Source organism: Corvus brachyrhynchos, unplaced genomic scaffold, assembly GCF_000691975.1.
Source record: "Corvus brachyrhynchos isolate BGI_N302 unplaced genomic scaffold, ASM69197v1 scaffold239, whole genome shotgun sequence".
In the NCBI taxonomy this organism is placed as follows: Eukaryota; Metazoa; Chordata; class Aves; order Passeriformes; family Corvidae; genus Corvus; species Corvus brachyrhynchos.
Genome location: NW_008246057.1, coordinates 6992145 through 7015575, shown reverse-complemented (window position 1 = coordinate 7015575; position 23431 = coordinate 6992145).

Genomic DNA, 23431 nt, shown 5'->3' with positions numbered 1-23431 from the left:
ATGAACTTGCTACTTTTTCTACATATTCTTTTGAGATTTTCTGATAGTATGCATATCAGAAATCACACTGTATATTAGTCAATGCAAATAAGAGAGGTCCATGAACATTAATACCACTGTGTTGCAGATGGGTGATTTAGGATCATTCAAAGAATCACCATCAAAGGAATTTGCAGAATGGTTTTCATATGAATTTAGAAAAGAACAAGTTAATAAAGTTCGATGGCAAGGTTCATGCTATTAATTACTACATGGAAGAAACATACATGGAAAAACAGTGTCTTAGTCCACAATTTGTGATTTGAAACCTCTTTAAGCTTGCTTATTTTGCAGTCATTTATGTTTGCAATAAATGAACATAAAATTAATTTTTCATTTCGTAATATTTCACGCACACTGCAGAAGTACCTAACAAGTAGTACAATAGTGTATAAAACTGAGTTTATGGTGGAGTTGTAATCATTCTAAATACCTTCTAAGGGAAATGTCTTAAATAGGCACAGAAAAGTAGGACTAACACATTTAATCCAGATTTGAAAGTCTTCATATTGATCTTTTCCCTCCAGTGAAATTCTGTAATTGTCTCTAGTACTGGGATAGAAAGAAGTCTGAAGACAATTTTAATCAGAAAAATTATTTTACTGACAGAAACAATTTCCTTCTGGCTTCTGGCTACAAGACTTATAATTTTAAACAAGATTTTAGTCATCAGTTTCTACAAACAAGCATAGTATACACCAGTTTATCTGGATTAGGTTAAAGGGTTTAATTTTCATGCTACACAGTTCTGTTAAGTGGAAAACTGTTATGGACAATAAATGTAATAATAGAAACTACTGTTGTTTGGGTGGATCTTCTGGTATATCAACTGCTTTTGAACTCCACACATATTTTTATATAAAATGTATATTTTTAAAAAGCAAAAAAAAGGAACATTAACTTAAATAGCTATAGGTGTTTAACACTGGTTGTCAGCTAAGACACAGAGTCGCTTCTCACTCCCCCACAGTGGGATGGTGGAGAGGATCGGACGTGTAAAAGCCAGAAAATTCATGTGTTGAGATAAAAGCAGTTTAATGGGGAAAGCAAAAGCCATGCAGAGAAGCAAAGCAAAACAAAGAATTCATTCACTACTTCCCAGGGGCATGCAGGTATTCAGTCACCCAAGAAAAGCAGGGCTCCATCACATGTAATGGTTACTTGGGAAGAAAAATGCCATCATTCATCCTGGCCTTCCTCCTTCTTACCCCAGCTTTATATGCTGAACATGATGCCATATGGAGTGGAATATCCTTTTGGTCAGTTGGGCTCAGTTGTCCCTGCTGTGTCCCCTCCCAAATCGTTGTGCTTTCCCAGCCTCCTCACTGATGAGGTGGGGTGAGGAGCAGAGACGGCCTTGACTCTCTGTAAGCACTGCTCAGCAGTTACAAAAGCATCTATGTGCTAGCAACACTATTTCAAGCAGAAATCCAAGACACAGACCCGTACTTCTTACTGCGGAGACAACTAACTCTATCCCAGCCAAACCAGTACCAATGTAAAAACAGACATGTATCTATAGGAAAATAAAAGAAGCCTAAGGCCTACTCCTGAAGTCAGGCTGTGGTAGGTTGACCCTGGCTGGATGCCTGGTGTCCACCAAAAGCCACTCTGTCGCTCCCCTCAACAGCTGGAAAGCAGAGAGAAAACATGATGAAAGGCTTGAGGTAAGGACAGGAAGAAATCCCTCACCAATTACCATTGTGGCCAAAGCAGACTTGTATTGGGGAAATTAATTTAATTTGATACCAATCAAATCAGAGTAGAATAAGAAGAAATAAAAACAAATTTTAAAATACCTTCCTCCCACCCTCTCTTCTTCCTGGATTCCACTCATGATTTGTCAGTGGCACAGGGGGAAGGGAATGGGGACTGTGGTCAGTTCATCTTATGTTTTCTCTGCCTCTCCTTCGTCCTCATAGTCTTCCTCTGCTCCATTGTGTGGTGACTCACACAGGTTGCAGATCTTCATGAACTGCTCCAGTGTGAATCCCTTACATGGAGCACAGTCTTTCAGAAACAAATTGCTTCACCATGGGTCCTGTGGGGTCAAAAGTCCTGCCACTAAAACTGCTCCAGCCTGGGCTCCTCTTCTCCACAGGGTCACAAGTCCGGCCAGGAGCCTGCTTGAGCATGGGCTTCCCACGGGGTCATGGTCTCTTTCAGGCATCTACCTGCTCCAGCATGGAATTGTCTGAAGGCTGGAGAGGAATCTCTCTGCTTGGAGTGCCCCCTCCCCCTTCTTCACTGACATTGGTGTCTGCAAGGCTGTTCCTTTCACATATTCTCATTCCTCTCTCTGGCTCCTGCTTTGCAGAAATTTGTTTTCCCCTTCTGTTTAGGCCATCCCAGAGGCACTACCACTGATGGCCTTAGCTTTGGCCAGGGGTGGGTCTGTCTTGGCTCTATCTGTCAGGCTTGGATGGTATTGGCTGTACTGAACACAGGGAAAACTTCTGGTCTCTTTCCATGGAAGTCACCCCTGTAGCTGAACTGCTGCCAAAATCTTGGATTGCAAACACTATATACAGGCTTGTATTGGATCACACTTCTTTAGTGTCAGCATAAACTCTACTGGAATGAAATTTCACGATTGTACCTAAAGATCACATTTGTACCTTGACGTCTGCAGTACTCCTACATATTGATCAGTTTGTGTGTCAAAATCAGAATTTTAGGGTATTTCTATAGAGCTGTAAAGGTAAATGATCAGTAAGACAATATACCTTCTGAGGCAGTAGCTTTTCCAACTACTGAAAAATCACCAAGCCATCACTGTTTTTTTCTAAAACAAGGGCTCTCAGTATACCAGGAGTAAAAGTTTCATAGAACTCAGAATCTTTCCCATTGAGGGGAACATACTCCAAAAGCACTACTTCATTCCAGTCATCTCTGTCTGGTAAAACATTTCATTGTGCTCCATTACTGAACAGCAGAACTCATAGCAGCCATGTGAGTGCTCTGATAATGGAGGACACACAGGCCCCCAGCTGCTATGACTAGTGAAATGCTCAGCTAGACAAGGTATGAGGGGCTAAGTAATTAAAAATGGCCAACTTTCTTTGGCTCGGCAAATTAAATTAATCTGGGAAAATGGGAAGAAGTTCAGGGTTGCAAATACATTTTTATAACAGCACTCATTTTTGCTGTCCACCACAAGGGATCATACATCATTCGTTCATCAATATTCTGCAAAATTGGCAGAAAACTCACAGCCATTTTATCGCCAGAATTACTGATTCATTTTCTGCAAAGTGAGAATCCCAGATGTTTTGTTTACTACAGGAACTGCTTTGGGGAATAATCTTAATAATAGCATGACTTGTGGTTGGGGGACTAATATAATTATATAGGCAGAAAAAAATTGTACTCAAAAGTCCAAAACAATTGTGACTAATGAATGGTAAATGGAAGCAAAAATGGGCCTGATCCTCTGCTGCTTGGTATCTGGCAATGAAAGCACAAAAGTTCTTCCCCGACTGGCATGTTTTAGATTTCCAGAGGTTAGAAACTGCACAAAACAAGAAAGGGCTATGAATATTGCCCTGTAACATGAAGAACTGGAGAATGCATACTAATCTGAATGAACGGCTATTGCATTTTGATAAAAGAATGTTTGAGAATGAAAAATCTGCTGATTTTGCACACAACTTCAAAGATATCCCAAAAAACAGTTTGGGCAAAAAAAATTTTAAAAGCTTCAAAATAAATACTATATCAATTTTTTCCAACAGATCTTGTATAAGAAGTTTGCAATAAAATCTTACAAACAAATCAGATGACAATTTGGATATAAAAATATCTTTCAAATAAGTCAAAGCCATCACAGAGAAGCCAAATGCCCTTTTTCCATCAGCATTCTCTGTGGAAAAATCAGGGAGGTTTTTTCACTGGAACTCTTTTGTTGGAGACTCAGCAGTTGTGCCTGAAATTGGCTGTAAAAGGGGTTATGAAGCAGACTGACAAAATAAGCAGTAACAAATTGGTAGGACTACACGGCATTCACTCAAGTGTTCTAAGATAACTCAAGGATGAAATAGCTGAATTACTAATGGTAGCGTGTAACTTCTCTCTTCAAAACTGCTGTTGCATCTTAGGACTCGGAAATGATAAATGTGATGCCAGAGGAGATCCACAAAATTTCTCCCTGTGGCTGGTTGTGGCATAGCTGACAGCTAGGTGACCAACAAGCCTCTCAATCACTCCTCCTTCTCAAGAGAACAGAGGGATAAAATACAACTAAACACTTGTTCGTTGAGATAAGGGTAGGGAGATCACTCAGCAACTACCTCCATAAGCAAAACAGACTTGGTGAAATTAATTTAATTTATTGCCAATTAAACAGGCTGGGATAAAGAGAAATATATTTCCACTCATTTCACTTCCAGTTGCTGCACAACATTTTTACCCTTTCTTCAACAGGTTATCACAGAGGCACTGGCAACATCACTGCTGAGCTCAGCTTTGGCCAAAGGTGTGACCGTCTCAGAGCTGGCTGGAACTGACTCTGCCCAACATGGGAGTAGCTTCTGGTATCTTCTCACAGTAGCCAGCACCTGGGCACACACACTAATTCCACCTGAATACACAAACAAACAAATAATTAGAAAGAGGAGGTAAAAATAAGCAGTCTTCTCTTGCAGAGCATTGAGATTTCCATAGATTTGTGTTGGCAGAGTATTTTTTTACACTCATTTGCAAATAACCTGAGAAAAGAGATCAACAGTCAAGTGACAAAGTCTTTCCGAGTATAAAGTCCTTCAGTGCTGGGTGGACAAAGTTCAGCTTTGAAAACTTTGATGAAGTCAGTAGGAATGTGAATGACAATGTTAAGATATGGCAGATGAAATATAATGTTGATAAATGTAAAGTAATCCACATGGAGAAACCAATAAAGGGCACTGAGCTGACCATATTACTCAAAGGAACATTTTGGTTTTGTGACAGTTCTAAGCGAATGTGAAAAGAAATCAGTTGTCAGAAAATAATAAAGAAATAGAGAATTAAACAGAAAATGTCATTATTCCATTGTGTAATTTCATGTTTCTCATATGTTTTAAATGCTATACAACCCTAGTCCCTCCTCCTCAAAAAGATATAGTAGAATTGGAAAATGTTCAGGAAGGAGTAAAACCTCTCATTAAAAATGTGTAAACATTTCCATACAAGTAATCATTTAACAAGGCAGAACTGAACAGGAGCCTGTATGCAAGAAATGGGGTGGTGGATTTAATAAACATCCACAAAATCACGAGTACCATAGACAGTTTAACAGAGATCAATAATTACTGTTTTCTTCCTATCTACTATCAAATAAAGCTAATGGGAGGTAGGGTCAGGATAAAAGGTGAGCTTTTAGGTTTTTTTAAGGTTTTTTGCCCTCCATGTAAAATATAGTAGAATAATGAAACTCTGATAAAGAATGTTGTAGACTGTAACAATTTGAACAAGTCCAAGGTCTTATTAGATCATTCTGTGAAAGTTTATTAAGCATTACTAAACAGACAGAGCACATCTGATTCAAGATATTTCCTGAGATGAAAAAAAAAATAAACAATAGAAGGCAGTGAAGTAATTCAGGAAATTTCATACATGTTTGTGCCATCCTTATTTCTGCAGTGTCTACTTATTCCTGCTGCTAGGAAAAAGATATTTTGATCTGACTTAATGCAATCAGTCTCATAATCGGTTCTTTAATTTTTTGACCAGGGTTAGACTTACCTGGATTTGGCCAGTATACTGTTCTTTCAATAAGATCAGTGTAGAGTATAAATTCTGCACAATGCTCCCTGAGGGGGGTAGGTGGAGAGGGAGGTGCTGATCTCCCTGGTATCTGGTGACAGGATGTGTGGCAATGGTTTAAAACTGCATAAGGGGACATTCAAATGTCACAATAAGAAACATTTCATTATTGAGAGGGTGGTCAAAAACTGTAACAGGCTTGCTAGGGAAGTGATTGACGCCCTAAGCCTCTCAGTGTTTTAGAGGCATTTGGGCAATGCCCTTAAAACATGCTGTATTGGTCAGCCCTGGTCAGAGAGTTGATGATCATTGTAGAACCCTTCCATTCTTGATGAACTATTCTTATCTGTTTGATTGTAAACCTAACTAAGTGTTCTCATTTAGAAAAACTGTAAAATACTTACCATCTATTTAATTGTCACTTTTGTACAAAAAACCCCTATGGCTAATGTGGGAAACATTTCAGTGCCACTTTAAAAAGCGACAACACTAATTAATTTCACACCCATCAAACCCTCACATGACTTTGAGGTCTTACAGAAGAAAATGAAGCACAAAGCAATGACAGTTGAATAGTGAGTGCACTCCCACTCACTTCTCTTTTGAGGAAAATGTAAAGCTTTCAGACTGTAGAGGCAACATCTCAATTTAACTGAAGTGCTCTTAACAGCTAAGAATATTAAAACAATTAATGAAATTCACCAAAGAAACCATACTTTTCTTCAGCTTCTGGGGCCGAAGTAACACACAAACAGGTTTTCCTAGATTTTTTAATATGTGTTTTAGAGCTTCTTTTATAGCTTGGAAGAATAGCTGAAGAATTATCTTAGCTTCTGACAGCAGTCAAAGTCTAGTAGGTAAAGCTAAGCATGATGAGACAGTTTCTAATAGTAGGTATATTGGGATAAATCTAGACTAGTCACCTTGATGTTTTTCGTTATTGTGCCTCTAAATCTGCCTCAGTATGTTAATTTTCTTTAGAAAAAGATAAAAAAAAAGAAGTGGTAAAATCATCTTGCTCTTTCAGCTCTTTTCTCATTAAAGCTAGTATCTTATGTCTCTTCCATTAGAGTCAGATATAATCATACCCAGAAGACCAACATATCCATCGCTGTTCAGCTGCTGTAGTGTTCTTCACTCTGCGGGAAGTAAGATTACTTTATCAGCAGGACGTTTTCTGCTAAATCCATTGAAAAGTTGATATTCTTGAGGAATCTTTTATATAATTATACAGAAGAATCAACAGAGGCAAGCGTCAGCAGAGCCAGCAGCATTATACAGGGTTACAAATAGAAGAACATGGGTCATACTGTGGAGGGGTTTTCAGCCACTGGGAGCTGGCAGAAGGGGGTTTTACCCCTTGTGTGCCGACACAAAGAAGCCTGGAGGTCAACGCTGAAACCCCTCTGGAAGGTGGCATTCAGTGCTCAACACACAATGAAAACGGGGCAGAGCTCCTCACCCAAAGGGGCTGCATCCTTATGTCACTGTTCTGCAGGAACACAGGCGAAGGCAAAGAAGAAAAGAGAGGGGACTCTCCGTATGTGTTCCACACAGGAGCACTGCCGTGAAAATACAGGGACGAAGAGGCCAATTGGCGGGAGGGTCCAGGGATCTTATACTGGGTACAGAATAGGTGGGGAAAGGGATCTCAGCCAATGGGATAGAGACAAGCAGGTGGGGTTGACAGGAAGGGAACCAATGGGAACAACACATAGGAGGGACTCAGGGGAGGATCCAATGGGGCATCAAGGAACAAAGAACTTTCTAGAACTAATACATATTAAAGAAGAGAAATGAATATACATAACTTTATACATAAAACTAGGAGACAAAATATTAACCAATCAGGGGAAAACATGCAAAAGACAGAACAAGGGAATCATGGGTTCTCACCATGACTGAAAGTTACATGCTAAACTTGGGTTGCTGACCACCACAGCTGGTTGTCTGAGTTCTCCCCAGGACAAAAAATAGCTGCAACCACCTGCACTGCTACAATACTGGAAGGGTTTTCAGTCTCAAGGAGTGCTGAAAAAGTTGAATGTTTTAGTTAAATAATTGTTACTTATGTTTCACAGATCCTCTTGATTTACTTTTAAAATTGTTTTCTTCTTAATTTGTTTAGAGATAAATTATATGCAACTTTTACACAGCTACGTGACCTACTTGGGCATCTTTTGATTTGCATTCTATAAATAAAGGATATAAACTTCAATATAAAGAATTTTTTTTATTCTATTTTTCAGTCCAATACCTTTTCCCCCAGTGATTCCTATGATGAAAACAAGTCCCACCACGTCTTAGGAGCCTCACAACTATTCCTTGACTTAGTCTAGTCATTCTTTTCAGAAAGTTGTTCCTTGATTCTCTGTTAAAAGCAGATCCAACCTCGACAAAGTTTCCTAAATAAGCAGAATAGTTTAGATTTTAGCAGATATATCTTGCTTTGGTAGGTGAAGATTATTATCAGTGTTAGAGAGATTAAGGCAAATCCATCACTGTATGTCTGTGACCAATGCTCAGGATTGCTCAGTTTAGGGTTTCATACAGATGAATGTTTAAAAATACTGAAAGTATTGAGTAGAATACTGTAGTTTTGGGACAGTTTTGGTTTTTTAAGTAGCAGACACAGTGCCAATTTTAAACTATGTTCATTCTTATTAATGTAAAGAAAACAATCTAATTACAGTTTTTAATAGAAACCATATTATAAGTAAATAAATTCTAAATATTCTCTAGAAAAAAATGTATGTCTCTTTACTGAATCTATATTTTTGCTAGGTTTCAGATAGTTTTATTTTTTCAACAAAAAAAACTTTGTCTAAGACACACATCTTTGAAGAAAACAGTCTTAATGAGAAAAGAATGTGTTCAACCAGGTTTTTCTCAGTCATTATTAGACAAAAGTGTTTTCTTATGGAGTGAAGATACAAACATAACAATGTGAAAAGTGTTTTGAGGAGAATAAACATATTGGGCAACTCCCGAAATTTATTTGAGGCTTAAGTTATACTTTGACCCAAATTCTAAAGAAGCATCCCTACAGATTTAGAAAAAAAAAAAAAATCAAATGCTACTAATAATCCACTCTTTTTATATCCTTTTGAATGCTAGCTTTTTTAAACTGACTTAAATTTTTTGCCATCTTTAAGTAGTTTCATTTAAAGTCTTGGATTCCTACCAAGTTAGAATATCTCTCATATTTTCAAAGTGCGTTACAGGACCATGAAATGTCTTGTTTCTGTTAAGGATTAACCATAGATATTAAGGTAGGTAGAAAGTAGAGTAAAAAAAGTAATAAATTTTAAAAGAATCTTACATGTAGATTATAGATTATAGATTATAGATTATGTGTTGATTTGAACCAGTTTTGTTCCGTAATATTGTGTGACTGACTGAAAGTCTCCATGAAGATTTTAGAGTGAAGTAGGATGAGTTCATTAACTGGTACTATCAAAAGGAACTTCTCAAAATCACTGTCTCTGGAGCCTCTCTGAACCTCCATCTGAATCGATCAGGCCAGGGACCTGGTAAAAAATTTGTAGACTTCTGACCAGGAAGGCTTTTACTCAGGTGAGTGAGCTGACCTGTGCCAGTAAGTGCCATAGCCACTGCAAAGAAAGGGAAAACAACACAAGATCTTGAAGTAAGATTGCCATTCTTGGGAGCAGTGAACTTTCAGATCTCAACTCCATCATGGAACATCATCTTTAGGATTTTTATTTAAAAAAATTTTTTTTTTCATCAGTTTAAATAATCTTTTAAGACAACAGAAATAATATTTATCCTAAGATTTCAACAGTCATGTTCTCACTAAATAAGCACTGAAAATTTTTACAAGTATATTTTATGTCTGACTCTCCTTTTAACTATATTATTGCCCAAATATGCACCAAATGAACTAGCTCTAATAAAGACTTAAAATAATTTATCAGAAATTTGATTAATATTTATGTTAAATTGTTTTATTTGATCACCAATGAGGTAAAAAACCCAAAATTTATTTTCATCAGACTTCTATAATATGAGATATTTTTATCTTATTTCACTTTGTTATTGATGGTCAGATTTTATTTAATTTCACTTTCAACTGACTGTGGCAATTGTTTTAATCTGATTAAATTGTTTTAATCTGATTAAATTGATTTAATCTGACAGGCTTTGGTGGATTACATTGTGATGATTTGATAGAGTTACATACACAGTGTTAGTAGCCCATGAGCAAAGTTTATGGATGTCAGTGAGAGAAATAACAGATTCCAAGATCTCCATACAAAACACATAAGATGTAGCTTCTTTTTAGTTTCATTTTATTTTTGTCTTCTGATAGTTTATTGTTTTGTTTGGTGGATTTTTTTTCCTCATTTTTCTGTTCATCAGCTTCTAAATTAAATATAGTCATAATTTTGTAAATATGGGCCATAAGGAGAAACAAAACTTATGGACAAAACCAAACAAATTGACAAAGCTCAAGCTCTGGTAACGCTGCAGAAAGGTAATAACTGTGGCTATAAATTTAGAACTTATCCTGGAACCACTCAATATACAAAGCTCAAGTAATCTTCATTATTTAATTAAACAAAAAGATAGTTGGACTTTGTTATTTGAAATATAACTGAAAACAGAAAAATGATTAAATTAATTGTCAATATGAAAGTATGGATGTGGAAGACTAGACTTTAACATCTGATTTCTAATTATGTGGGTTTTTTGCTTTTTGTTTTTCATCCTCCTTGCCAAAATTTCTCATTTTACTATGTGATATAATTGCCTATAGAATGGGTAGTCCACAGAGAAACACACTAAGTTTAAATAACAAAATCAAGAGGAAAACATCTTCTATTTCATTCTAGGTGTGGCCATTTGGTAGCATTAATTTAATATTCTTCAGTACACCTTCTAAAAATCTATACTGTGGGGGTTTCAATTGTTTGTTTTGTAGACTCACAGAATTTTTAAAAGTTTTGAGGTACAAAAGATTTTTTTTAACATGGGTCTATTAGGTTGGATATTCACTTTTCTCTTTATTTATACAAGCATGAAGTTATTGAATGCTGGATTTACTGCTTTTGGTGATGAGCAATCTCTGTCAGCAATAACATCCTCTGAACATGGGCAGGTGTGAGGGCTGCAAGGCAGAAAATATACTCAAGCTGTTTGGCTCCTGAGTAATTCCTCTTTAAAATAAGATGATTTAAAGGAGACATAGGATCATACAGTACTTCTTGAATTTTAACAATCAAATCCCAGTGTAGGGCAAGTTCATATAAATAGCAGATTATACTGTATAGTAATGTATAGGAATTGCCACCTCAGAGGAGATGGACGCTAAAAATAGACTTTTTGTATAATTGTTTTTTCAAAAGAAGTTTTGTTGAACTTTCTTTAATCTTAAAGTGCCACATGAGCTTTTATTCAGATAAGTTAATTATTACCTGCTACACTGCATGGCTTATAATTATGTTATTTAAAGCTCAGTACATGTAAAAAGAAACAGCTCTTCCCTCCTGCATATTTGAAAGAGACTACTAGTTTGTATCTCTTTGATTACAAACTCATCTATACTTTATAAAACCTGCTTCTTCTGACAATTTAGCCAAACTTTTACACTGTAATCTAATTACAGAGGAACCTAGATCCAAATATAAAATGTAATTGAGCATTATATGTGTATTCTTGATTATTTGTTGCCAGAAATTCTTTGTGAAGTTCCAGAGGTATGTGATGAGAGCAATTTCCTCTTTCAAGGTGACTCACAAGGGACTGCTGGGACACAATATTTTGCAGCTTATTGTGACACTAATGTAAATCTGAAGCCAGAAGATGGTGGCCACTCACTACTCTTGTGAATCTAAGCTGTTTTACCTAGGTGAGAGGCCTAGGTGGGTGATATTAGGTATCCCAAACAGCTATTGTCACCATGTAAGTTTGTTTTTAATAATATATATGCTAAATTCAACCAAATAGGTAAGTCAGATAGGTTTTGAATCATGTCATTTAAAAAATTAAGAGTTCTCAAACAAACAGTATATAACTTACTGAAAATTTAAATTTTCCTGTGTTATTCTTGAAAGATTTCCTAGTAATATTGTCAGAAGTAAAACAACACCATACTATTTGCAGTTTTGGATTATTCAACTGTTTTTCCAGGCATTCATGGTATCCACAGCTTGATTCATTTCTGCAGTTTGTTAAGGACCTTGAAGTTTGATCACTCTCTTCCTCCCTTCTTTTAAAAGTAAATTTGCTCTCAAAATGCAGCTGGTGAATTATCAATAATTTTCATGTGCTTGAAAGTGATTGAATCAACATAATCACATACTACAAATGAACAGATGCTGGAAACATGGCTTCAGACACTTCATAAAAAGATCAAACCAGGCTGAATAAGCTCACTTACAAAAGGTAACCTTTTCAGCACTCCATCAGTTTTAAAATACTAGGACATTCTGAAAATTATTTTATTCAAAACATGAAGCATTGGTTATGATAAATCAAGTTCTTTGTAAATCTCCCTTCATAATACAGTATTTAGAGAATACTGGTGGTTTTATCCTATCTTTTCACAGTCCTGAGAAACACTGATGAGAGAAAATTCAGGGGGGTGGTTTATGAAGGCATTTTTAAAAATATTTGCTGTACCTCTATGCCTCTGTTTTAGAAACTAGCAGTATTGTGAGTTTTAAAATAATTTAACAAAGGCGTGCACAGCTGTCACTGGAGCTTCTTATTTCCTCTAATATTTAACACTGAGGTTACAAGATAGCAAATCTTGGTTTCTCCTCTTCCTTAAGAGCAACTTTCAGTGTTCCTCTGCAAATAAGAATTCACTGATCGGAGCAGCAGCTGTCAGACAGTATGAGACTGGTAGAAGGTGTTATCATTCCAATACAGACAAGGCCTGTTAAACTGACCTTTTGTCAACAATGTTAAGATTTTACACAGTCCATTTACAAAGCAGCTAAGAGAAAACAGTGAAGGAAAAATGTATTTATCTAAGTCTATGAACAAAGCTGTATCTCTGTAAACTTTCTCACTTGAGGCAATGTGACTAATAAGATAAATAAACAGATGCTCCACACAGGCTGTCTGAGATATACTTTAAACCATTACTGTGTTTATGGTGATTGTTATCCCTAATGCACCAGTAAAAGGACTTTTTCAGCTATCCTGATCAGTTCTCATTTCCTAGGCAGGTCAGTTCAAAACTACAATTTTTTTTATTCTGACCTCATAAAAGGGCAATTATCTATGCTTTCATTCTAGTATGTGAAGTCAACTGATATGTAACAGATATTATCATATATTATTTTTGATTGAACACAGTGGAGATACATATATATAAATGATAAATATATTTAATTCTATTCCTTCCGTTACATCTAACATAAATTCTTACAGAGTAAGCTCTGACTCGTGCTGTAATTTCTTTCACCCAAAAATCAAGATCTTGATTTATTTTATTTCTTCCTCTATGCACATTTCCATTTAAATTCCATAGCTGTCCTAAATCCGGGTTCAAGTGGAGATAGGTCATATATATTCACCACAAAACTATTCTCACTTCCCATAAAGTGCATCTATGTAAAAACCTGGTCCTTCTCTGGAACCTGAAATTAACAGTGCAGAAATAACACGACCTGACTTAAGTCACACTAACAGTTAAGAAACTCATGTTTCTATGTGACCAGGACACTGTTAAGATCCTGTGCCATACACAAAGCAGCACAATGCCATTGACCTGATGAAGGAACTTGACAAATCAGGTTAGGACATGTACATGACAGGCTGTTTAGCTCTTGAATATTTCTTTGGACCTCTACCCTGTCTCTCCAACAAATTTTGCTATTGTTTGTGTGTTCAAGATTAAAGTACAAAGTGTCAGACACTAAACTTCTTCATCTCAAGAAAGTTTTTCTATCTGCATAATTACTTTCTCAGTCTAGGCCTGAGTAACCCGGAGCAGTATGAGCGACAGTACAGCTGAATTACAGATATTGTCTCAATACTCGGTGTGATGAGATATAGACTCCAAGAAAGTTGTGGGGGTTGTAATAGAAGCTTATTTTATTTTTGAGAGTCTGTTATGTTCTGGGTTTAGTCAAAAAGCAGTTTGGTTCAAAAGTATTCTAGACAGGGCTTTGTTTCATGTTTAAGCATAATTGCTTTTAATTTTGAGGCTATTCTGTAAACAGAAAAATATGAGATATCCTAAGAACGTTGGAAATGTAAGCCTATCTCTCTTCTTCAAGGAAAACCATAATAATGGTATTTATTAAAATAAAAAAAAATTGAATAAGAAAAAAAACTCTGAATAAGGAAAAAAAAAAAGTTTTTTAAAAATGTATCCCTCATCACGACATCTGTAAATCTCATGCTACCAGCAGGATGCTCCAGTCCTTCCAGAAACATGTTTTCCTGCCTGTAAATTCACCTCTGTGTAGTGTATGAGGTCCTAGAACAGAAGGGACAGCGATCAAACCTGTTTCCTGTGTAATTCCATGCTCTTTCATTATGAGCACTCTCCAGCAGAACTTCTTCTTCTTTACGTTGTCCGAAGCACACACATAAGTTTATCATAAGAAAGCTTACATCAACATAGAAGAATATATAAAAATTTGCTTGAAAAAAAGAGCATGTGTTGTTCAGAAAGAGCTCTTCAGTGCAGCTTTTACTGAATAGAGAATTATGAATATGAGTAAAGCATAAAGTGATACTTTCCCAGAATACTTTTCAAAGCTCCATGAGTTTATGATGCAGTGTACATACCTCAGCTAGAGTTGATGACTTTTGCTTTCTAGAAATCTTTGATGAATTTTTCTCTCTCAGTATGTCCAGATATTTCTGGACTCATAAAAACTTTAAGCATTTGTCTTTGGACAAATAATTACTATTTTCTCATAAGCTGTGTGAAGAAGGAATATTTCCTTTATCTTTCCTCTGCCCTCAAGGTTTTTTTCTGTCTTGAGACCTAATACAAAATTGTCCCACTATGTGGTAAAAATGCACTTATTCAAAGTTGTTCAGAAGAGCAGAGATTACATTAAAGAAACCAGTTCAAGACAAACAAAATAAAATAAATTTTAAAAAAATAGAAATTATGTCTGTATCCTGCATGCTTTATCTCTTAATAACTCCTTATAATTCAAGGATAGATAAATGTTCAACAAGAGACTCATATAATAAGAGTCTAGATTAATTTAAATTTCTCAACTTTACCTAACAGATATAATTCAGTATCATATCAATATACCCCAAATTATTAAAAAAAAATACTCTGAATCTGAATCAATTCCTTTACAGAAGGATGAAGCCAGGAAAAACATCAATGTTGTTAAATGAATGGAATCATTGCAGTTGTAGTAACCCACTTTTTTTTACTTAAAAACCCCACCCACATAAACACTTCCTGCCTTCCCCCTCCCACAAAAGGCTGAGCACAGAAACAAAACCATAAACAACCAAACAAAACAAAACAAAACAAAAAACCCAAAACCAACCAAACAAAAGAAATCAAAGCAGGAAGGAGAAACTCCAGTAACAAGTGAATGAATGAGAGAAGCTCAGATTTTGCCAACTTTTAGCAGAATGGAAAAGGGCAACAGTGTATCTATCTCCATTTTTGTCTCCTTTCACAGCTCCCAGCTCATTCCATCCTGTATCACCTACCCTCCACTGTTTTTTATATCTGTGTCTATATTTTTCTCATGAAGAGAAATCTGATTTTTTTTTTTTCAGAAGTTTTGTTTTTAATGTCTGGAAACACATAATTTCCAAGAACAGCTTATCAATGACAAAAATTAAATGTTTGGCTGTGTAATAACATCTCCAAAATCCCATTTTGTGGAAAATTGACTTGTAAGATTGATCTCAGTGATTTGGTAGAATTGTCAGTACGGAGGAATTCTGAAGATATGAAAAATCATCAGGAACTGGAAAGAATTTCAGTCACCTTTATTACTTCCTTTCCTGTTCATTCATTATTGATACATGAAGAATAACAGTCCCAAGTAAAAAGGGATGTGAGCTATTGCCTCCAAAAGAAGCCGTTCTTAAATTCATCCAGTACTGAATATACTGTTTGTGGCAGTTTTTATAACAGCCTAAGGGAAGTCTTTGGTATGTGCTTCAGCCAGCTGAGCCATATTTTACTTTAATATTTATATAATTTATTTTTCTGCAGCAGTACACAGTGTGTCATACTTCAAAGATAGCCAGCATACAGATACTGTCTCCTGAAGATGAGAGCTAGGATGAAAGTTATCCAACACCTCCTCTTTCCATAAATATCTATAGTATATTATTTCCAATATAATGTACGTTTTTGATCTTAATTCTTTTCTTATTATTCTCTCAGCTCACCCTTGATTCCTTCCTTAATATTCAATGTCCCTGTTTTCCTAATGGTGGGGGTGTTGCAAGCAGTTATAAAGAAAGTGGCTCCCCTAGAAACAGAAACTGTGATGTACTATGTGAAAGTTTTTAGAATATTTCCACTTACTTCCAGCGAGCAGTTTTCATATCTTTTCAAAAAATGGAAAGTCTGCCACTTTTTTCTGATCAATAGTACCACTCTTAAAAATGTTCAAGTACAGTTATTCCGTCTCTCCATCCCACAAGCTATTTATTACTTCTATTGTTATATGAAGCATAGTTTACTTCATATCAACACGTTTTACAAGTATATAGAAGATGTGCTAGCTCATGTTCAAGGAGCACGTTTTCTTAATTTTCAATAAGACTGCTGCCATGAAACAAAGTATCTGCTTAGACTTGAACAACATAACTGCACTAAAAGGAACTTCTAGAGGTTATAATTTGCATCCTCCAGTTTGGGAACTCACACATGGGATGCCACCCCAGCTAAACAGAGAGTGAGTGCCAGCCCTGGGGGTAGGAAGGAAGAAGAGGAATGTCTCAGCTGGCTTTGTTGTGAGTGGCACTGAAACAAACAATTCCAACCCTTATCTAGATGAAAACCACATATTATAATTGGGAGTGAGTTTTCAGATGCAGCTATTCAAACTCATACACTTATTATATGCAATGCCTTAAAGAAAAGAAAGTTTTAAGAAGTGGTATGAAGATTTCATGATCTGTATATTTACTTACTTATTGTTTTTAAGGAGAATAAAAAAGTGAATTTTCTGTTGAAAATGCAACTCCTCCTGGCTGCCCTGCAGAGCTGAGCTGGAATCACGAGCTGATATCACTAAAGAGCTGACAGCTTCTGCAAGGGCTCCTCTGCCAGCAGCTGAGAGGAAGACACCGGACCCCGGGAAGGCGATTCCTTTCGGGACCATCTCCCCGGACCGGTCATCTCTTCCTGGGTTGCAGCCACGGACCCCACCACCAGCTGTGATACTCCATCAATATTATTTTGCTCACTCTTTAATTCTAGCTAATTATAACCACATTTGTTGAAGCTTTGTAGCTATTTGATGAGGGAAAATCAGAAATATGTATGGCTTTATCCTGAACTCACTACCCTGGAATTATCATGCACATAAAACAGCAACTTTCTCTCTTTTCTCTGTATAGTCATCTCATAGCCCTCCTGAGACAGAAACACTACATTTCTGCAAGAAAATTCTTGAAACAATTGCTAGCTCAGAATTCGTATTTATAAAGTAGAAATCAGACTTATGAATTTTGAAAAAGTGGTTATTGAATTTTCCTATTGATGTACAATAGGATAAACATAGAACAATGTTCCAGCCTCCCAAGCAACCCATCACACCTGTTTAAGTATAAAGATCAGAAATAGCCGTCTAACCATATTCATCTCCAGACAGATCATTTAAGTCTCTTTCATCAACTTTCTAATCAGGGTTTGAAAACATTCACTGGCACCTACCAAAGGGGAGGGACTGCTTTGTCAAACACTGTTTCAGTGTCAATGTAAATAATGCAATTTAAATTGCTATAGCAAGGCACAAATAGTTTTTTGTATTTATATATCCTGTAATTGCATGCACCATTGGTTATGTAAAGAAGTACAAGAACAAATAATTGTATTCTGAAAATTACACATTCTGCCTTGTTTATGCTGACACTACGTTTTCATAATTTTGTCTGTAATGTTTGGGTTAAATTATTTGTTTTTCTCTTTGTGCATTTTGTTTTTAGATACATTCTTTTTTTATTGTAGTTGATGTCTTTTTTATCATTTTTCAATTTAAAAGGTTTTTTTACATCAGTAACTTTTCATTGATTGTGAGGAGCCAAAGGCTGTGGCTTTGTTGTTCTTTTTCAAAGATAAAGAATGCATTTCCAGTTTAGCAGCACAAACAGGCTTCTAAACCACTGTTATGCTACAGAAAGTTTTTCAGTATGACTTGCATTACTTTACATTTACAGGAAATTATAGTATTTCCTTCATTTGATTGTCCTAAAGCACTTCTCAAGCAGTCATTCATTATTATATGCAAAGTATAAGCTAATCAGTAGTATTTTCTACATATAATGATGAAAAACTTTAGGTCAGTGAAACTAAGCACTTACAGTACCTAAATTGTCTGCATCAGAGCTGAGAATAACATGACATGATCAACAACAAAAGATTTGCTACTCCAGTCACCCACTGAAACCTGTGTTTTTATGCTCATGAATCCGCTTTTCTAGTTATGGTTGTTGGTTTGTTTTTAGTGGTTTTTTTTTTCCTAATAACCAAGACCTATGTAACCTCATCTATATTACAGTTCTGACTTCATCACTGTCCAAATTATTGACATGGGCAAGGCAAATTGGCAGTGACACAGTATTTCTTTCCAATGTTTGGAAAGTCTAGATAAAATCTTTTTTTTTTAATTAAATGGAATTTTTTCCAGTCCTTCCAAAACTTTTATTACTTTTTGGGCAAACTATTTCATTCACCAATCTTTCTAGTGTACCTAAAAAACACAGTTTACTTCAGAAACACATAGTGTCTGTATGTGTTTTCTGAAGAGGTAGAGCCCAATGATGTTTTCCAGATTCTGGCATCCTCCATCCTAATGCCAATGCATCAATTTAACTTTTCTACTTTGTTTTATTTATTTAGGGTAAAAAAGTGTATTAATATCTTTTCAAAGATCACTTTCTTCAAACAGTATACCAAAATACTCAAACATCATAGTGGCAAGACATCGTCTCAATACAGAAGGAAAAATTGTGGTTAGTTGCCCTGTATAATTTTTTTTATCTTTTTCTAAGAAGCATTAGAATGTCCATATAATGCAATAACCTCCACGATGTGATAGTCAGTGATAGTCAGATCACTCCTAGAGGTGTGTGATTAATCTTCCTTTACCAAATGTTATTTTGTCAAGCAGTAGCTCCAGGTCATTTAAAGTAATTATAGCAATGACTAAAAAGTGCAGAAAATTCCAAATCAACTGTGACAACATCTCTGGATAGAAAAAGAAGATATATCTGAAAAATTAGGACTACACAGCTGGAGTACTTATAAGTGTCAGCTTTCGTGACTAATATGTTTAAAACTCTGTTGCTGAATTAAATCACCAAATATATCCTGTTTTCAAAACAGTTAAGGCTATTTAAATTTTAGAATTTTCTGCATGCAAGAGAGCTACCAGTTGCTTACCTTTTGGTTAAAGGGTGAGGTAAATAGTAGGATGTTTTCGCTGTTTGGTTTTGATTTTGTTTTTCCAAATACAGAATTGATTATCTTATCATTAGAAGTATCATCAAAGAATAGAAATTACTTTTTTCTCACAATCACGATTTCTTTTACTCCAAGAAAAAATAGCTTTAGATAAAATAGCTAGTGTATTTCTGTTATTTCTTCTCTTGTTATCAGAGTCTGTTGGAAGTGTATCTATGCATAATTGCTAGATACAAATAAGGTCATAGAGATTGTTTATAGTGTACTTCAGCAGAATTCCTTGGCATTATTTGAAAGATTTCTAAGTCATATACTAAAATTCAATCAGTAATTTATGTGCAGGCTGTTGGTCTCAGTCAAACTGTTATCTCATAATCTGTTTCAAAACTAATCGGGATAACGGTTGTGAAATGAGACCTGAGTGTACTACTGTTGTCCATTTTAGACTGACTTTGAAAGAGAATTTATTTTGATAGTACATGGTGTTGTTAGCTTGTGTCAATGGAATTCATTTAAGATGCTTTGAATCTGTTGCATTTTTTGGCGAATTAGACTTTGAATTCACATTTGCTTTGTAATAGCAAAGACAAAGGATAAGCAAGCAAAAGGCATTCTAGACTCAGCTGAGAAAAATAACTTCTATTCTGGTGCAATCTACTGTAAATTTTTTGTGCAATCTACTATGGGAACTCAAATTTCACTTTGCAGTGAAAGTTGGAGCCATCTCTTAGACTAAAACCTCCAGAGAAAACTGGTAGGGGCAAGCTTTTGGTTTGCTTGTTTTGTTGTTTTTGTGTTAAACTAACAAAATTTAAAGCTAGAAATATAAAGGACAGACAAGTGATCACTGAGCTCAGGGACATACCAATGTTTGGTGAAGACCACTAATAGGAAGAACTGCCAACTCTCTGTTATAGAAAGAGACAACCTTATGGTAAGACTTCATACACTGTTGTCATGAAACTGTCACTGAAATTGAGTCAGGGAACCTGTAGAGTGAAAACAAAGGAGGATGTCTAAGGAGAAATATTTCAATTCTCAGAACAAAAGCAGGGCAAAATAACCTAATGAAAAGATTGACCTGAAGAAAAGAAGGAGTGTTTAATACCTAAACTATTCTTTCTGGATACTAGAAGAACAAAAATTCTCTGTAAGAGCTTTCAGTGCTTTAAATTCTGATATATGCATAATTTCTCCCTTTGCTTTCAGTTTATTAAATCTTCAGAGATGTATTGCATTTTTCAGCTGTAGCAGGAATTCTTGAAAATGTGTCATTTCTCAAGGAGACATCCTAAAGTGATGAAGAGAAAAAAAAATCTCAAGTTACAGATTTCAAACACCTTTGTGTTTTGGACCACGGAGACTATCATTTGCCATCATAAGTTCTGTATTGATCAATGATTATAGGATGACAAATTACTCTCAAAGCACAGTAATTCAGCTTTCCTTTGTTTAAACGCTCTGGTGTATATGCCTATAGTATATTTCTCAAGGCAACCCTGAGGCAGCCTTCAGGGTAAGTTTTCAACACTGCAGGGCTGCACATGTGGCTTCAGAAGGAGTCAGCAACTCACTGAGCCTTTTCCAACTGTCACAAGCTTGTTGTCATAGTTTCTAGCATGATGCACAGGCCACTATTTTAATGAGGATATGTGAGATATACCAAGACCAAGCTAGCAAGACTTCTTTAGACAAGACTTCATTACAAATTTTTTTCAAAATTCTGTTTATGATCTATCTGGAAATGTCACCCGTTCAGTTTAAACAACAGTAGGCTGCATTTCAGCCCAAAATATACCATTAAATGCTGATATATTACATGGGATTTAAGCAGGCCTTTTGGTAAATCTCCATATATGAAGACCAAATGAGGGTTAAAAATATTTATTTATAAGAGAAAGCAAACTGACATACAGATCTTTTTTTAGCTGATAAATTACACTCCAGTCAAATCGTAGTTCCTTTTAGCAGGTCAGTTACTTTTCTGCTATGGGCTTCATGATAAGGAGTTTGTTTGGACTGTTTGCTTATGGTTATGTTGGGTCTCTGGTAATCCTTGTCACAGAGTGTTAATTCCTTTGCATGTCTGCATGAATGAAATATGCTAAATTATATAATAGCATAGAAACAGTAATGAGCAATCAGAAAATTGTACTAATTTTCTTTTAAAGAGATATTTTTGCAAGAATGACTGAAAACTTCAGAACCGGAAAACATCTATTGAATTTTTTGGCCAAGTTTCAACTAATTAGTCATAACCAGTAATATAGCCACAGCAATTTAGTTTTCAGTTGAGAGAAGAAATTCATTACTTATTTTCTCTCTCTCTTTATTTTTACTTCCTTTTTTTTCTTAAGTCACCTTTAATTCTTGTTTCATTTAAAAACTAAAACAGGGAAAAATTGAGGTAAAATATTTACAATTTAATAATCATCAAATAGGTATACCTTGGTTTTGTTCCTAATATTGGAACAGCTTCTATGGATTAGAGAATTCTTAAACTGATTAGAAAGTTTCAACTGACAGTGATCATGTCTAGCTGAATGAAGTATTAAAGAATGATTCAAAGAAAATTGTATCTCTAAAGGCTGTTAGCTCTCTGTAATAGACTAAATTAAATGACACAATAAGTTCTCATATTGTTCCACATTACTCAGGGTTATACATTTTTTTCTTATTATTTATTCAAGGAAGACAGCTTTTCTGCTTTTTTAAAATTTAAAAAGGGAACTAAGTTTACTGCCTATCTTGTTGGAAATGCAGGGAAGAAACTTCTAAATGAAATGGCCAATGGCTGCAGTATAGTACATAGCGAAATTCAGTATAACGATAATAACATTTTTTTAAGATTCCTTTGAGGAAGAGGATGAGCAATAAAACCATTTAAAACACTTTTGTCATCTTGCTGGACTAGTAAGTAATTTAAAAACATCTTTTGCTAAGATGTGAGTGGTACCTTCTCAGGCCTTCTAGCACAATACAAGGGTACATCAATATACCAAAAAAAAGGTTTCAGTCAGCATGAAGAGGAACATGAATCCAAATCTGATTTTTCATATGCTTTATAATTATCACCTAGTAAAATCTTGAAAGACAGCACTTTATTTTCTTTAGCAATACCTTTCACAATACTAATCTTTCATGGATGTGTGGGTGTGCTCACTGCAATTATAGAGGTCATCAGAGGCTTCACATATTTATGTCTACCTTTCACTCTTGCTCCCTAATGATTTAACATAAAGTACTGAAACTGAAAGCTGCAACTCTTGTGACTTAAGAGTCTGTGTTCAATACTGACAGAATAGGTAAAAAAAGGTTAATAACACTATGAGTTCACTTACAGAAAAACCTAGGCGGTGACTACATCAGGAACAGTAGCAAATAGCAAAAAAAGCTATTTACTAGGAAAAAAAAATCCTGGCAATACTTAATGTACACGCTAGAGTAACAAGAACATCACTGTACAGAGGCCATGCTTTGCTGTTTTGTGATTCACAACAATACCTACACATCTTTCAAGCAAATGGTTATAGGACTGAGAATGCAGGAAGCTCAGTTATTGTAGGTATAGATGAAGTGATGTCCTTCAGAACGCAAGTGATTAGTACTTTGCTAATAAGGCAATACATAGGATGCCTCAGTTCTTCAAGACACACCTATATTAGTATAAAATAGAAATATGTAGATTAAGAAATGTTTGGGTATGGCTTCAAAAGATACAGATGTTACTGATAATGACTGGTATTGGAGTATACGCAGTAAATGACTGAAGTAAAGAACTTACTAGAACACATACAGGATGCCTGTAATGAAACTGATCACCACACACTGAGAAGTTAATGATCCAGTGAACCATTATCCTGAGCAGGTGATGCCTGTGCTGCTCTATGCTATACGTATGTCACTGGGCCATCACACCTGTGCTGTGCTGTGCTGTGCTGAGCTGTGCTGTGCTGTGTGTACCCCTCGCTGCAGGAGAACCTCAGCTGTGCTGTGCTGTGTGTACCCCTGGCTGCAGGAGAACCATAGCCCACCCAGGGT